This window comes from Cyanistes caeruleus, chromosome 6, assembly GCF_971803275.1.
Source record: "Cyanistes caeruleus chromosome 6, bCyaCae1.hap1.1, whole genome shotgun sequence".
Taxonomy (NCBI): domain Eukaryota; kingdom Metazoa; phylum Chordata; class Aves; order Passeriformes; family Paridae; genus Cyanistes; species Cyanistes caeruleus.
In genome coordinates, this window is record NC_141706.1 from 60,680,923 (window position 1) to 60,698,686 (window position 17,764).

At 45.5% G+C, this 17,764-nt stretch overlaps 2 long non-coding RNA genes across 2 annotated transcripts; both read left to right on the forward strand.

The window, feature by feature from the left end:
* Nucleotides 1-1,311: 1,311 nt before the first annotated feature.
* On the forward strand, nt 1,312-2,208 carry LOC111929599 (uncharacterized). The gene is made up of 2 exons (XR_015288360.1): nt 1,312-1,779; nt 1,883-2,208. It is a non-coding gene; the product is annotated as an uncharacterized LOC111929599 (long non-coding RNA).
* A 13,303-nt stretch (nt 2,209-15,511) lies between these two features.
* Nucleotides 15,512-16,606, forward strand: LOC147652737 (uncharacterized). Its single transcript, XR_015287937.1, has 2 exons — nt 15,512-16,090; nt 16,220-16,606. It is a non-coding gene; the product is annotated as an uncharacterized LOC147652737 (long non-coding RNA).
* The last annotated feature ends 1,158 nt before the right edge of the window (nt 16,607-17,764 follow it).

The window sequence follows — 17,764 nt, forward strand, 5'->3', positions numbered from 1 at the left end:
CTGCCTGGGGACAGAGGAGGGACAGGGCCTGGGGCTGCTGTTACACTGGGACAGAGAAGCTGCAGGACCTTTTTGGTGTTGCAACCTCCATCACATCCAACTGAGCTGTTTGCTGAGCTCACCAGGCTCTTATATTTATCTCTTAGTCTCTTAATATTTATCACAGTGGAGAGAGCTGTGACTCAAACGGGATCAGATATTTGAACACGCCAAAGGCTCAACTTCCCGGAGACCAGGGACTGAGGCAAGCGCTGTGGCTGCTCCCTGTGAGCGAGGGGCTTCACCCTTCATCTTGCTTGTGCTGCAGACCAACCTCAGGTCAGCCAAGGGCTGCAGAGAGAGTTTTTATTCCTGCTGAAAAGAGGCCAAAGCCTGAAGCCCTGAAGGAGGTTTTATGCAGACCCTGCTCTACTCACTGGCAGTGAGAACTGTGCCCCTCCAAGCCCAGGCCTCCCCTCTCCCACCAGAAAGGGGTCTGGCCATGGCTGTGGGATTTTTGCCTTTTTCTCACAGAGGAGGGCAGGGAGAGCAAGTTCTGAGGAGGGAGACAGTTCTGAGTTGCCTGCTGGGGTTTCAACCTGGTCCTCAACAAGGCAGGAGCCTTTTAGCTGGACTTCTGCTCTTTATTTCATATGTGTGGTACCTCTGTGAAGGGAAAGTGTGGGAGTGACTCAGCTGCTGACACAGGGATTTACAGTTTCAGCCATGAAGAGGGGTGGGACAGCCATGCCAGAACAAAAGGATACACCATCAGCTGTAGCCACTGCTCTTCACCTGCCATAAAATTTGGGATCAGTTATCATTCTCATGTTAACAGAGGCCATGATCTGCACAGCATCATCTCTGAAAACAAACCATCTGTGAGGGCTCACAGGGAGGGCTGTTCTTCCTGGATAGCCTGACACTTCCAGGCAAGCTGCGCTGTTTTCCAGAAAACAGGGACAAAAATCAAATGTGTGATGCTCTTGAACTGGTCTCCCTAGGAAAATAGCCTGTTTGTGAACAAAAATGTGATCCCAAACAGAAAATGGTCATGTAACTGAAACATGTGTATGGCTGGAGGAGAGATAAGAGTTGGTGAGAAGGAGAGTAACTGCAGTACCATCAGAAATAATGCACTCCCTAAGAAATAACCCCCTGCTGCTCTGTGGGAGCTGAGGGCAGCTCAGCACAGCACTGTGCCTTGCAGAGACTGTGAATATTCAGCCAGAGACTCTGTGCTGGCACAGGGCCCTCTCCAGCAGCCAGTGAGGGTCTGCTGGCCACCTGTCCTCTGCCCTTCTCCTGGTGCCCAGTGCAGTGGCCATGGAGTTCACTGGTTTCTTCACACTGTCAGTGGCTGACATTGCCACAGGAGTGCCACCTCCCAGCACAGGGTATTGCCTGAACACTCATGCCTAGATGGGACCAGTGTCCTTTCCAGGGTTGCAAAGAGACACAGCCAGCTGGGATTCACCACCCAGGACCTCCTCCTGAAGGCAGGTGCAGACACACTGCCTTTTACAGAACTCATCAGAGCTGAATCTTTACTGCCTGAATTAATCCAGTCCTCCTTTTCAGTGACTACACAGAATCTGGAGCTTTGGTCCAAGAATTGGGGAAGCCAGATTTGCTGAGTAATGGAATTCAAATCCATGTTTGTTCACCAGGTATTCCAGTGGGAGCTGTGGGAATTCCCATCACATTTCCTGAAAATGGGTCTGCTGTACAGCAAGAAGCTCAGGCTCTGATCAGATAGAGAGGCACCACTGCAGATATGACTGTGATTTAGTGGTCGAGGTAAGTAGGTGGCTGCCAAATCTTGTTGTACATTTTGCATTAAATATTTAGCACATAAAAAAAAAGGAAGTGGTTTTCTGGAGCAGAGTGCCCCTTCTTCTAGGTGAGTGGCTTGACTGCTAAACCATCAAAGTCATCATTTTTTCCTCGCTGCATGGGATGAGGTTTCTTTGCTTTCTACTATCTGAAGGAAAAAGAGTGACCTGTGAGAGGTAACTTGCAAAATATTTCACTGGGGAATACCAGAATACCATCATCCAAACATTGGTTTTTGGTGAGCTCACGGGATTTTTGTCCTGGCTTCAGCTTGCAGGTTTTTGAGTTATTTCATGATGCAAGACTACCCTAAGACTAATGGTGTAAAATGGTCTTTCTTCTAAACTGCTGCACCCCTATGAAAAATAAAGGTGCTAATATGTCTGTTTTCCAGTCTGCTTGTCTCTGTGGTTTTGGTGTGAACTCTGAGCAGCCAAAGGCACAAGGAGATCCCACAGCTTGATGGGAGAGGTGGGTACCTGCAGCACAGGGCAGCATTTAACAGCAACTCTTATTATCCAGAGGGGTTGCTGAGAGAGGCTGCTGTGGCTTCCCTACTGCATTAAGCCCTTAAATGAAGACTGTTTTCTTTAGGAAGACTAAAGGTTGCTTAGCATTTATCAGTGAGTAAGTGCCAACACATGGGTGTGAAGATGAGCAGAGGGTGCAAGGCTGGGGACCACTCTGGGAGCAAGAAGGTGCAGAAGAGGAGGAACCACAGGGAGGAAGCCATGGCTCAGGGAGGGAAGTGTACAGCCAACAGGCAGGGTCAGGGATGGGCTGTTAGCATTGGAAAATAAAATTATCTGGCTTTTCTGTTTTAAAGAAAAACAGCATCCTCTGTTTAAGTCTGTGCTGGGACGCCCTGTCCGACCTTGCTCTGAACCTGGGTGTGTGACCAGACATTATCTGGTGGGGGCCTTCTAGAGGTCAGTATTTACAACTGTTTAAAGGAGATGTTCCTAGCAGAGGAGGAGGAGGAGTGGTGCCAGGAGCAGAAGTGAAGGACAGAGCCCCACTGATGGTGACAATGGGGTAAGGGCAGGATGGTGGCTACCCAGCTCCCACACCTCGGGGCCACCCTGTGCACACCCCAGAGCTCTGCTCTATCTGTAAATCATTTTGCATGATTAGCTTGACATGATGTAACCCTGTCCTTGTGACTCAGCACGCCAAATATAAGCATCAAATGACTACAGAGTCATCTGATTTACAGGAGTCTCACTTATAACAGCTCATTACCGAGCCAGCAAAGCATCTGTGAGCCAGCCAGCAGAGAGCAGATTGGAGAGCTTATGAAAGCAGATTTTGGGAAGACTTTCCTAGTCAGGCCTGCAAAACCATCTACTTACAGCAAATAAGCAAAATCATCTTGCCTTACCTTTTAAGTTTTCCTTTCTCACTTCACTTTGTCTCAGGAAGTAAAGTTTCACCAACCAAAGCCACCTCAGGAATGGTCTAGTGAGTTTGTTTAAAGCCAAGTCAAAATGAAATCTGTCTGAGAACTAGATGATGGAAATAAAGTTTTCCACCAGCACAGGGTGAGACCAAAGGAACCTCTCAGACCTGCAGCTCTGTTGATGGCAGAATTTTCATGCAGTGTCTCTGCATGTCTGTTAGTGTGTCCTTTCATGAGTCTGTCAGTGGTCAGAAACTCCAGTTGGCTGTGAAGTATATTGTTCACTCACAGGCCTTCTTTCTGCATTTATTTTACTTAAGGAGAACCAGATCACCAGAAGTTTTCTTAAATCCCCTAACTGTGCTTTACAACTCACTCCTAAATATGCAATATCCAGTCAGTAACTTTGGTTGGTCAGGCCACCATGTTTTCTGAATTACTGCAGCTAAAACTACTCCCATGAAACATCCCACACATTAAATGTGCTATTTTGACTGCAAAGCACCCATTTGACATCACCTGTCTTTAAGCTAAGTTAAGAAAGGAAATGGAGACATTCAAAAGTGCAATGCCACTTGCATTCAAGTGTTACCTAATATGATCCCTGCTGTCATGTATTTCTCATTCTGTAATACCTCTGTCTGGGCTGGTGCAGGTCTGCCTGTGCCCTGAAAACATGAACTCAGATGGATGAGGCTCTAGCTGATCTCAGAGATCTTGTACTTATGGATAAAGAAGACACATGCCTAAGCCCCTCTCGACATGGTACAATGCAAACACCTCTCTAACAGTATTTCCCTGACTTCCAGGCTATGGGATACTTGGGATAAAGGGTTTCCAGGAGCTGAGATGGGCACACAGGTCTTCCCACAGCTAGATGGGTGTAACTCCAATCCCTTGCAGCCACTGAAGAAATAAAATGCTTTTATTCCAGGTCTCTGTGCTGTGGCCAGCCCCCTACTCCCTACCTGTACATGTCCTCAACTGCAGATTGTCATGATGTAGGAAACACAAGAAAGAGATACAGTTTTTAAGGAAAATACAGAATGTTTGAGTGCATGCTTATCCATGGGTATTTTTCATTCTCTCTCACTCTCTTTATGCAAAGCTGTCACGGGAGACATCTGACAGAACCTCTTGGGCTTTGTCCATGTATGACCAGTGTTTGTATTTAAAAAAAAATAATCTCAGAAATGTTTTGCCTAGTTCACATGATTTATTGCTTCAGGATAAGATTTTCAGGAAATCTGTGAGATCTTCCAGGATCAAAGCAGCCTAGCAAAGGCAAGGTGCTGTTATCATTACGTCTTCAGTCGCCTTACTTTCCCCATAGGGAGAAGTAATTGTGCATGCAGTTTGTGTCTGGAGGCAGTATATTCTACAGAAATGCCACTTATTACTGCACTGCTTTTCATCTGCAGAGGGGAAAAGTGATGTGAAAATGCCTGGAGGAGCAGGAATGTGGTAATATGAATCTCATTTTACCATGCCTGAAAGAACCTCATGCAGAAAAGGCGTTGATAAAAGAGAGTCAATGCTGAATAAAAATCCCCAATTAGAGCCCTATCAAAAGCAGCACTTCCATGGTGAAGTGGGTTAGCTCTCCCTGCCTTTACAGAAGCCTGTGCTAGGATGTGCTTGCTTGGCTTTTTTATAACCTGTCTGTACCTCTCCCATCTTGAAGCCATGGCTTTCTTTCCAGGTAACTGCATGCCACTTCCAGCAGCTGGATGGCCAAAAGCTCTGGTGTGGTGCTGGGTGACTGGGCAGAGGTGCTGCAAGGTCATTGCTCCAAGGCAGGGCACTGGAACTCCCCAGTCCCAAGATAAAAGAGTTTTTTTGCCATCAAGTGATGGCAACTCACAGCTGTTTGCCATCACTTTGAATGGAAACCTCCACTCAGCCCTGAACCTGATAGAAAACTGATGGTGCTCAGCAGCTCAGCCCTGGCTTGTGGCAGTGGCTTGTGGCAGTCTGGAGACTGAAGTCTCATTTTCAGGCTGGGTTTGGAAAGCAGCATATGGGTGGAGGGGAGGTTTGTAGCTGCTGCTGTGGGCCCAGGGTTTTGGGGAGGGCTGGAAGGCTCCAATTTGTGAGGGTTCCCCATGGGCTGGGGCACAGCCCAGGTTTGCACCAACCACCCCTTGTGCAGAGGGAGGTGCATAAGACCATCATGCCCAGTTGAGTAAGGGGCTCATGCTGGGAGGCTCAGCCTCCTTTTGTCCTGGCTGCCACTGGCACTGCGTATCACCTGCTTTTCTCATTCCTTGCACCGCTGAAACCCGTGGGGCAATTCCTCAGGCAGGGATTGATGGAGTCAATTGAAATCAAACGAAGTTGTGGATCCACTTTCACGCTCTCTGCCCTGGAGTCTGTCCTTGCAGTGCACTGTGGTGGGCTCCAGATTTGCTTTTAGCATCCCGTTGCATTTGAGGGGGGTAAAGCACGAACAGCTTTTGCAAAACCATGCTCTGTGCAGCTATCCCCTCAGATCAAGTGCATCTTTCCCCCACACAGATCTCCTTGCTGCCAGCACAGAGCCTTATCAGCAGAGGCTGGCTGATAAACCAGGGCAGTGCCACTGGGGGCTGCATTACGTGCATCTTGGCCACACACACAGGAACACACGTGTGTGCACACATTCCTGCCAAGCAGCAGGCAGCAGTGGAGCTTCCAGTCATCTGGAAGGGCCTGGAGGGCTCTCAGAGAAGAACTGAGCTTTTAAGAACCCCTTTGCATTCAGCCTCTTCCTCCAGGTAATTGTTTATTTGTAACATCTGATTCTCCCCTCAGCACATTCACGCCACCTGCTCTAACAATTATTTCTGATTTTGCCCAGTGTGAATTTCTGCTGGGCCATTTATAACTGACTGTCACAGGGTGCCATGGATCCTGCTGTCAGAGTGAGCACACACCTGATTTATTTGCTATGCCTAGGTTAGGAAATTACTGGTTTACATTTATGGGGAAAAAAAGCTGTATTTTTTTCCCCATCATCTCAAATTTTACCACAGCATCATCAAAAATAAGGGCTGAAAGGGATTTCTGAGAGTCATCTAGCCCTGGGCAGAACCAAGACAGACTGAGCATCTAAACCCCTTTGGGTTCTGCTTGGCCCCAGTGTCGAGGCACAGCCACACAGTCACAACACCACGGAGTAACCACTGCTCTGTAGTGGCAATTTGCAGGGTTTGCCTCACCTTGTGGTTCAGGAGCTCCAGGACACACCTCCCTTTGTACCAGCAAAGTCTTCATTTTATTGTGTGTCTGAAGTAAACATGCCTCCCCCAGAGATGCTCCTGAAGGGGAGTTTTCACTGGAAATGTTTGTTGTCATGAGATGAGACAAAAGCAGCCTCCACATCTGCACGTGCAGAGTCCTGGTGGTCCCAGGGGTGCAGGAGCAGCAGGCACAGTGGTGTTTTTGGGAGCTGCTGGATGAGCAGACGTGGCAGGAGGGAGATCTCACTGGAGGGAAGGGTGCTCCCATCCCTTCATCTCAATCAGCCCAGCAGGACCACTCTCATCTCAGTACCAGACACTGTGTGACATGGTTATAGCACCAGTGAGATGTCCTCAGCATCCAGCAAGCCAGCTGTGAGCAGCTGGGGAGTGGTTCCCATGTGAGGGCCTGCAGGGAGAGATTGGTGCCCATGGTACCACTGCCTCCATGCCAAAACACAAACCTTCTTCTTCCCACAGGAGGATGAAGCTGTTTAAAGCAGTCACGGAGCTCCTGATAAGGAATGCATCTTCTTTACAGTCACCAGATTTCCAAGCAGATGTATTTTGTAGTTTCTACAGCAGCTGGGTGGGGAGCTGTGTGTTGCCAGTGTTAGTGCTGTGTGAATTCCCTTTTCAGATGTTTATTTGTATTGCCAGTGTCCTCAGTGTGTCCTTGCTATGGGTGTAGCTCTAGTGCCAATAAAAACCCCCCAAAATTTCAGTGAGGTCATCTGGTCCTATATTAGGTTGCAGAAATAATGAGTGTTTTTCAACTGGAACTTAAAACCTAATCCTGATTTACAGCCCCATAGATCTCATTTTCAAGCCCTGTGTGTTTCCTCCTTCCTTGGAAGTGGTGGCATGGCTGTGCTGTGGCATCAGGCAGTGGCTCAGGATGTCAGGGGAGCACGTTCAGGTGACTTCTGTTGGTGATCCCAGGACTCTTTCCCTGGAATTTCTCCAGTGCAGAGATCCACTCTTTTCCAAAGCAATGTCTTGCAAAAAGGGGAGTTGTTGGGAAAGTTATGACATGTGGACAGGGGGCAAAGTTAAGGGGGGCACAGATGTTTCAGTCTGCTCTCTCCTCTCTTCCTGTAGTTCATGGAAATGAACACTTTGGGCTCAAGTGTGAGGTGTTGTTGCTTTCTCTCTCTTCTGCAGTTTCAGAATTCAGAATCAGAATCAATTTTCTTTATCTGCAGTTCAATGTCTACACAGAGTGCTCAGATCACACCAGTCCTTGTATTTAGTAATGCACTGCTGAGGGAGGAGGCTTTGCAGTCTGAAGTGCATTTAGCAAGTGCATAAATGTGGGGAGGGGAGGAAAATCTCTGAAGGCATCACTTGTACAACTATGCAACATAAAAATTTATGTCACTTCAATAAAGTATACACAAATAGTTTACAGCCTGTCTTCAAGCCTATCTGCTCTACTGTGATTTCTAAATAGAATATGATTAATGTTAAAAATAATCCAATATGTGAATTCTGTCTTTTGGATTATTTTTAGCAGGTCAAAGGCCATTATTGCAGTAATTGAATAATCCCACAGCCCTTTGCTCCAGACATTCACTATGGAAACTAAGCAGTGAGGACTGGCTATTCTATTTTCCAGTCATCCAGACAGCATTTTAATGGAAAGGAAAAATCTGATGCAGTTAAAAGCCCCTCTAAAAGCAGATTATGGGGGAAAAAATAGATGCTCAGATGAGATGTAGGCTGATGATTCACTTCAAAATACTGTAATTGTTAAAGACACTGATAATCACTTTGGCAGGAATGCAAAGACATATAAATGCTTTTTTACCCTGTGTTCTCTAGATTGAGAGACAAGGGGGAGGGATGTTTTCTTTCCATAAGACCAGTAAAAAGCACATAGTTCTAAAGTAGAAATCAGGGTTTGTTCTGAGAGTGTTTTAAGACTCCAAGATGAAAAATACTCTGCTGTTAGAAATGTTGCATGTCATATTTAGACAACAGTGTTTATTAATTATAGGATAGAATCATCTAATGGCTCCAGTTGAGATTGTGACATAGTGTACCAAGTATTATATACACATCATACAGCGAGGTGGAAAAACAGCCAGAGACACCTCAAATCTAAGTAGATTTGTAACTGACCACTGTTTATTTCACCTGTTTTTACATCTTTACAAGTCCACTGACTCTGGTTCAGATGACCTTGACTTACCTCAACTTTAGAGGGAGACAAAACACAGGTAAATTTTGTTATTTTCATTTTTTTTCTGAGAAAAGGGCAGGGAAAAGGTAACTTATTTGTCTGAAGTCACAGAAGGAATCTATGGAAAAGGTGGCATTGACTCTGGATTGTGTCCTAGATGCATAAGACTGTTTTCCTCCTATAAGGAATGTCCTAAGCTCATTTCAAGATGAGTGAGAGTTAGCCAGAAGCACCCAGGTACTGTCTGGTGGTGAGTCTCCATCACTTCTCCTCCATCCCCCTGGAGTTTCCACTTGTGTCCTGGTGGGCTCACATCCCCCATGGTCCTTTCACAACCACCACAAAAGACTCTGTAGATCTTGAGAGACCCAGGGAAAGCAAGTGCAAACTGAAATGCAGACATGAGGCACGATCCAAACCTTTGGGCACCCAGGGCTGCCCGTGTGGCACTCACCAAGTTGGTTACTGAGCCAGCCAGGCTTGGCTGCTAAAAACATGATGGGAATTGGTTGCAAAACTTAACCCTTAGAAGCCCAGCAGCTGCTCCCCAGGCCCTCTGAGAGGCCAGACAGTCAGCATTTAAGATCCAAGATTTGAAGCATTGCAGATTCATTTTTTATGCATCTTCAATAACCTAAAAAAAGCTGAAGGTCTGCTAAAGGTGCAGCTGCATTACCGGGAGAGAACCATTTAAGATCTGGCACAGGGAAAAGCACATATTCAAAAGACAAGCCTATCAGTGTTTAATGAGGTTATATGGGGACAGAGTGGTCATCTCATCATTGAGTAATCCTTAATGCAACATGCTCTGAATCTACAACTAAAGCAGCTTCCACCTTTATCTCGCATGTTAAATCTTGATTTCTCCCAGTTCTTGCAAAACCTCTCTCTGTCTTAAAGGTACACCTGGTGTGTCCATGAGCCCTGAAAGGACTCATCTTTAGTAGCCTAGTGGCACTGTGAAGGGCTCACTTGGAGCTGAGAAAGAGAAACTCCAAAGTGATGTTTCCTACTGAAGGAGTTTCAGCAAAATAAACCAGGTTTTAACAGAACGAAGCACATGTATCAATTGTTATTACCCACTGTCTCTTGCTGCAGCATGGCTCCTGCCTGCTCACACTCTATCTGTGGAGAAAATCTTCTCTGCTGCTTCTTAAAAAAACCATCTCTCATCCCAGAGGCTCTTCAGATCTCTCAGAAGGCCCCTTGCCTTCTCCTCTATTGAATTCACTCCCATCTGAGCAAATTTCAAAATTCTCCAACAGCACCTGTTGCTGGAAAAAAGCAACTCAAGGCAAAAATAATTACCTGCATTTCTAGAAATTACAGCTTGGAAGCACTCACTCAGGCTTAATGGCTGCCAAGATACCCTCAGGGGTAAGAGAAAAGGAACCTATAGGTCCTAAAGGGCAAATTCTCACAGAGCAAAGTTGCCATACCAAGCCCTCTGCCTCTCTTTTGGGCAATTGTGAAATTGTTCTAAAAGCACAATAAAGAACACTGTCAGATAATTGCCCTGTGGCACTGACCAACAATTTGGCATTTTCTATCAGTTCCTAACTTTATCCCAGGTTTCCTGTGTGATCTTCAGCAAGTTTCTCAAACTGAACTTCCTCTTGCATTGCATATGCAGGTACCTCATTCCCACTGATTTAGGTCAGTATGTGCCAAGGACTCTGCAGTGTCCAGCTCAGCCTCAAGGCCCAGCCTGTGCAGTCCTGCCTTTCTCCTGATGACTTTCTTGCTTGTTTAAATACACTGGGACTGGGTGGCACACACTGTCTTCTCTGCAGCATCCACACTTGAGAGTTCCAGCTTTGATTTGGGGCTCTAACACACCTTCAACCACAACGCAGTAGAAATAAACCAGGGGTGGTGGCAAAGCTTTCATGTCTCCACAAGAAGTGCAGGGACTACTTCATCTCCTTGCAGCAGATAACCTAAATGAGGCCCAGTTCTCCCCCAGCCACTGAGCTGGAAATGTGCACCAGGCACACAGAACAGGAATTTATTTAATTGTGTAGCACAGAGCAATGTGGATGGCTGTCTCAGCACAAAGAGACAAGCATGTCAAGAGCTTCTCCTGAAGGAACAGCAACCTTCAGTCTGTGACTGTGGGAACTGTGTTGTCCTTATTGAGAGTTCAGGTGTGATTTCACAGCACCTCTTATACAAAATGAGAGGCATTTGAAGGCAGGTGAGCTGAGGGCATCTTTCTAAACATGGCAAGTGTTTTCCAAACAACTTGTGAGAGCTGTGGCTGTGTCCAGCTGAGCTCTCTCTGCTGCCCCTGGAGAAGGCTTTTTGTGCACTGCTGCTGCCCAGATCCTTTAGGTGACATCCAGCAGGTGGGAAGGGCTCAGCCCTGGGGTGTGGGTGAGCCATGGTACAAGCTACAGACCTTTCATTTCAGAGTGAGAGCACAGCGTGCTCACCCTCCTGTGTTCTCTGCAATCCCTGCACCAATCCCAGGTTTGCCAAGCTGGAGGAGCATTCTGGTGTGGTCCAGGTCTAAAAAACCCACTGCTAAGGGGACATTTAGGTGGTGACTGCAAAAAAGGAAGTCCCCCAGTCTGTTAGCACTGACTGTGGCCCTTCACAGGTTTGCTGGGGTGGGATTTGGTGAACTTGCCAGAGCAATTAAGAAAAAAAAAAAAAAAAAAGTTGAACATTTTAAGCAAAAGTTGCATTTTTACTGAAATTAATGGAAATTAAGTGTTAATCAGATCAATGCATTTCTGGTTCTAACCCTAATTTTTGTAATACATCCAGTGCCCTGTTAGGATGAAAAACTCCTTCAATGTCACAGTGCCTCTGAAACAGAGGTGACTGATGTGTTGGTAAATTGGAAATGCAATTCACTCCATCTTTAGCCAGAGAACTGTGTCCTGCATCTGACAGTGCTTCATTATATTAATGTTTTTCTTTTTTTTTTTTGAGATAGTGTTCCCAGGCAATTTGAGTCACAAATAAATCAACATATCTTACATGTCAGTTCAGCTTTTTCTTATTAAATTGAACAACTATTGGAAGTTAGAGTTTTAGGAAAGAGCTTTCAAATTAATGCAAAGCTTGAGCTAGTTTTATACTGCAAACCTGTGGGAAAGAGTAAATATCCCTCTGAATGGCAGCCAACAGCCACTTAAATTAAGGAAGAATCAAACCTTTTGCCAGTTTCACAAAATGTCAACACATCTGTCATAATTATGAATTAGTAATGCTGAGCTTAAGTAGGAAAAAAAAAGACAAAAAATGGACAAAGCCAGATCTGGATCTCCAGTTTAAGTGCAGAGGACTGAACTCTGTTACTTCTAATTTTATGTCATTGTCAAAACAATGTTGAAAAGCACCTCTGCTTAAATAACTTAAATGCTCAGTAAAGTACTAACAACCCTGGAATCCCTTGATACTTTTCTTTAATTTAGGCTTCTCTTTGTTGGTTTTCTTATACTAGAACTCCATCCCGAAATTAATTGTGTATTTACTCTATACTGAATACATGTGCAATCTTCTGGCTTACTGGGAACTGTTGCATATGTTGTCTCAAGTCATGAAACAAAAATTTAATACCGATTTTAATTATAATTTAATTATGATGTATATGCAAATTATATATATATATATATAATTTAATTTTAATTTCATTATAATAGCCATTATCAGCCCTGTAGGTAATACATACTATGAGTAGGCTTCAAAGCATTTCACAAAGGGAGTAAACATATAATTAGCACTGCTTTACAAATGGGGAAACTGAGTCAGGAGCTGTCTTGGCCAGAAGAAGGCAAAAAGTTAGCACCAGGTACAGCATCTCAGTGCTCTGGGCCCAGCTCCACACCCATGGTTCGTCATAGCAGGGGCTAAGCTGGGAATTTTGGAGCTGTAATTCTTTTTTCCAAAACCCTGCTCCTTCCCTGCAAAATCCTAGACAACATCCACCTCCAAAAAAAAAAAAAAATGACATTAGGCAATACATGCTAATTATTATTATGGCAAAACTTTCTGTCTCTGGCAATGAGTCAGACAAGTCGTTGTCATGGAAGGCTTGTACACCTTTAGTCATTTAAAAAAATACCTCTGAAGTGACTGTCCCTGGTGAGACCTCTTGAGGCTTCCCTTGTCCCAGCCAATGTCCCATTTGTGATCTGGGACAAATCACAAATGATTTGCTGAGATCCTTCCTGCTCCCTTTGCTGCAGACAGACACAGCGAGGCCCCACCGCCTGTTTTGCCAGCCAAAGAGATAAGCAGATCTGGACTGCTGCAAGAAATGTGTGGGTGAGGAATTAATCCTTGCTTAATTTGCTGCTAATGACTCCCCAGCTGTAACACACTCTGCAGCCAGCACTAGTCTGTACTGTTTCAGACCCTAGGAAAACAGAGATCCATGCCTAAACCACAGCGTGATCCAAAAGGTAGAAAAAATGAGATGTGTTTATTAGGAAAAGGAAGCTATAAAAAAAGGGATTAAGATGAATAACTGAGTATATATGTGTGTATGTGTATGTGTATGTGTGTATATGTATATGTATATGTATATGTATATGTATATGTATATGTATATGTATATGTATATGTATATGTATATGTATATGTATATGTGAGCTTGACTATGGCAGTCTTTTTCAACCTAATTGGTTTTGTGATCCCTGACTTGAAGGTTGTTGTTGCTGATTTCTGTCATTATAATACAAAAAAAGAAAAAGAGACTAAAATATTATTTTTCCCCTTTGCTCTTAAAAAAAATTACATTTTTTTTCCCCGTGTACTGGTGGGTGATATGACAGGGAATTCTCTGGAAGAAAGTAGAGTGAGACATAGTTCAAATAAATTAAAAAGTAATGGGAAAAGTATGGAGTAAAGATATGACTGAATGAGCCATACATACGCTGTCAGGAGAGATGAAGTTACAAAGAAAAGTTGGCATGTCTGTGAAATTTCCTGCCCAGATTGTGCCAGCAGAAGTCACATATGGGCTTTTGAAACTGCAATAACCCTCATGTGTCCGTGCCAGAGGCTTTTGTCCGTGCAACAGTCTCTCTGCTGTTTTGAACAATCCTCCTGGTCCCGGGCCAGAGGGGAGGGTGGCTGCAGACTCTCAGCAGGCAACGTGTGAAATGTGGCCTGGGACTTCAAAGTAATTTTTGTTATTCTGGGAAGGTGAGAATTGAGGGAAAGGTGTTTCATACCGTTTTGTTTAAAGACCTACAACAAAGAGGAGTGCACTGTAGTGTAGCATTGGAATCCTGGCTTGTTGGGTGACTTTGGACAAGACCCTGAAGAGTCTCAGCTTCCCCTTCACAGAAAGGATACTGTCCTGGCATCTTCCATGGAGCACTCCCAGATCCACTGATGAAAAAGACATTTATTTTGTTATTACCTTCCTTTAGCATTTCTGAGTATGTGCCATGGGGGGTCATGTCCAGCAGACAGCAGGCTCTGATCCAAGTGCAGTATATATAAGTGTGGCAGCATGAATAAAATAGAATAGGAAATTATCACAATAGCCAAAGCGCCTGGAAGTAGGAGTATGAGTGAAGCACACTTTGCAGTCAACCCTGTGCAGAAAACCTCCCCTGCTGCTGCACTCACAGCCCCACTCTGACCAGGAGCAGCTCTGCAGCTCCTTCAGCTTTTCCTGTGCTCCTGCCCACAGGTTCTCACCAAAGAGGTCCAGAACTTTCTCCTCCCTGGAGCTCTGTTGTTGCCTACTTGTGATGAAAAGTTCAGAGGTTGGCTTGTGCACTCATCTCATCCAAGGGCACAGGAATCATGGAATCATGAATTGTTTACGTTGGAAAAGACCTCTAGGATGGAGGTAAAGAGAGGAAAGTACAGGAGAAGCACAGCACAAAGCAGCAAGAGTGAGGAATGGCACATGGGTCTGGACTAATGGATTAATGGAAGAGCCACCAGCACACCTTGGAGATGATGCTCCTGAGGGAAAGGCTGGCATGGAAGATGACACAAAGCAAGGCCAGGGTGAAGGATGCAGGCAGCACACCTGGGGACACATGAGGGAGTGAGGGACTGAAGGGAAAATACAGCCTAGAGGCAAGAGAAGAATCCAGAGAGAAGGTGAAGAACTGTGACAAGTTAAGAGCAAGAGTGTTCAGGGTAATCAGAAGAGAAAATCTCCCTGGGATAATATTTCAAAATTTAATTTGTCTGAACATTACATCACATAATCTCTGACTTGCTTTCACTGTAGTGATTACTGACAAACTCCTCAGCTTAACACACAACAATACACAAATGAGCAGCCTACAAAGACCTGCAGGATGCAGCCCAGGGGGGTGGGTGGGCTCTGGGGAGCCTTTTGTCCTCACCCCTGGCCCCAGGTGAACTGCTGGCTGTGCTGTCCCACTCTCATCCTTGCTGCTGGGTGCTGCTTCCAGCCCAGGCTCTCTGCTCACAGCAATGACACTGCTTTTCCAGTGGCTGGAGGACTGGCAAGTGCATCCTGGGGGTTGTGCCCTAAGGAGAGGTCTGAGTCTCATCAGACTGGATGAGGGAAGCTACAGACACCCCTGGAAAATTTTACAAGGCTCAGAGGCCCATTGTGAAACCTTTGTTTTCTGGTGCTGGGATAAAGGAAGGGAAAAAAGGCAGAGATAAACAAAATTAATACTAATGTTTTTTTCAAACTACAACTTTCAGGGTCAGGACAACAGGTCAGAAGCTTTCCTCTTGCACAGCCCTTTCTCAGCTCTCTGCCCTCCCTAAGATCATTCCATAAATCTCTTGAGGAAGACTCCACAGGTGTAAATACCTTAACTCCCTGTGCTTTGGGTGGAGATGGGGATATTGCTGATGTGAACCAGCTGAGGCTCTGAGCCCAGAATAGTTTGACCTGCAAATAAAATGCCATCCCAAACATAAGTGCACCTCAGGAACAGCCTAACAGGTCAATGATGTCTTGAAAAATCTGATTTTCAGCAGTAGTTACATCACCTGCATTTGTTATTCTTCATCCATCTCTAAAATCTGGGTTCCAGGATGTCTCTGTACCACTGCTAGCTAATGGGAAGCCTGTATATCTCAGTGAGATGTAATTCATTCCAAGTGAATACACTTGTTAGCTTTTCTAATTACCCTCCTCATGTTCTCACATAAAGATGACTCAAAAAAATTTGTATTTCCTGGAACAGTCATTGACAGCATGTTTACCATCTTTAATTGATCACCCATCACAGACTCCTTCTCTGCCATAACCACTCAATATTTCAGGCCCAGGCCAAGAACTTGCATTAAGTGGAGAATATTTGCACAGTGTGTCTCCAAGACAGGAGGAGCCCTTTGAAAGGTTAAATGCTGGGGTCTGCAGCACTCCCAATCTTGGCTGGAGGCTGAGATGCTGCAGGCAGGAGTGTGGGACACTGCAGCAGCCTCAGCAGGGATGGGCACTGCCAGCTCAGCAAGGCTTTGGATCTGGAAGCTGGAGGAAATGGGAGCAGTCCTAGTTAGAAGGTGATTATAACAACTTACATTTGCCTGCCCACCCAGCACTCTCTTAGGATTTTTTTTTAATCTCCAGTAAAACCATGTTTCAATGAAATAATAGAATAGTTCTATTTATTTATTTTCTTCCTCTCCAAGTTCCATCACTGCCAGATTGGAGGACTCAGGATGGAAAAGCAGAGGAGGAACAGCCACCCAAAATCTAAACAAGTGAAAACTGTAAATGGTCGTGAAACACCAGGAAATGTTTCATTCTACGTGAAAATGGAATAAAGTTTTTGTTTGCAAATTGAGAATGCTGAGCAAGTTAATAGGCATCCCCATAACTTTTGTGGTATTTGAAAAGTAATCTCTTATTTCAAAAGCGCTGCTCAGTGACAATACTTCATGTTCTTACCATAATTTGCCATCCAGATTCCTGTAACACATAATGTTCCAGGGTGTGGGCCGAGTCTGACTCAGGAGATGGGATATGGGATATTTGGAGACACAAGCCATTCCTTGCCCTGCATGGCTGGGGCATTACCCGTGGCTCAGCCCCGGTCTGGACACGGCCCCTCAGTGGCAGTGGCTGAGCAGCAGCATGTCCTGGTCCAGGGTGCACATCCCACAGACAGGGTGTGTGAGCTGGGCCTCCACACCAGGGTGTGTGTCTGGTGGGGATGGTGCTGCCCTCAGCCATGCAGGGCACGAAGAGCTCGGGAATTGTGATCAATCAGTCCAGAGCCAGCATGTTTTGCTCACAGCACAGCATTTCATTGGAGTCATTTACTGACATTAAAACAGGCTGGTGAGCAGCAGGACTTCCCAATCCATCCATTTCTGGGTTGGCTTGTAAAGCCCTTTGTGTCCACTGGCATTAATTATCCGTGGCTAGCTGTGTGGGGTGTTGTAAAAGCAAACCTTTGCAGGTGGGCACCTGCACTGAGCAGCTTCTGAAGAGGAGATCCAGAGCATTTGTGTGCAGTGAGATGTGGGGGAGCCTGGCAGGGTGGCACAGCACACACAGCACTGAGAGAGGAGCAGGCAGCCCCAGGACAGGCACTTCCCCTGCTGGGGCTGCACAACCCAACTTCCCTGGAAGATGCTCCTGCTACAGCCCAGCTATACAGCTTCCAATCCTATAGCCTGCACACCCTGTGGTCATTCCAGGTCCCTGCACAAGGTGTGTCACACAGAGGGGTTCACTCTTTGTCACCAGCATCACACAGGTCTTGCAAAGCTGAGCTCCTCGTGTTTCAGCTCTTCAGTAATACACTGGGAGCTGTAGGATGTATACTTTACACAGGAGTTTTGAGATTAAATCCATCAAAATTCAGGGTACTGCTCAAAGGAGGCCATGTAAGTCCCATCTATATTTTCTGAATTGTGTTTAGTTTGATTCAGGTCTTATCATGATATCATGATATCACAGTCAGAGAGAAGCTGGTTTAATGTATGAAATTTCCCAGCAAGGACAAGCTCCAGCTGCTGATCCTGTGTGCCCTGGTGCCGAGGAGTGGTGTGTTCCAGCTGGACAAGCAATATGAACATTTTCACTGTGCATTTAGCAGATCCCTCCTGAAATCCCTATGAATATATCATAAAAGTGGAAGGGGATATCCTTTGATCCACAGCTGAAGTTCCCTGCCATATTCCTGCTTCTCTGGCTGCCAGTCAGTCCCTCACCTGGCAGTCAAATGA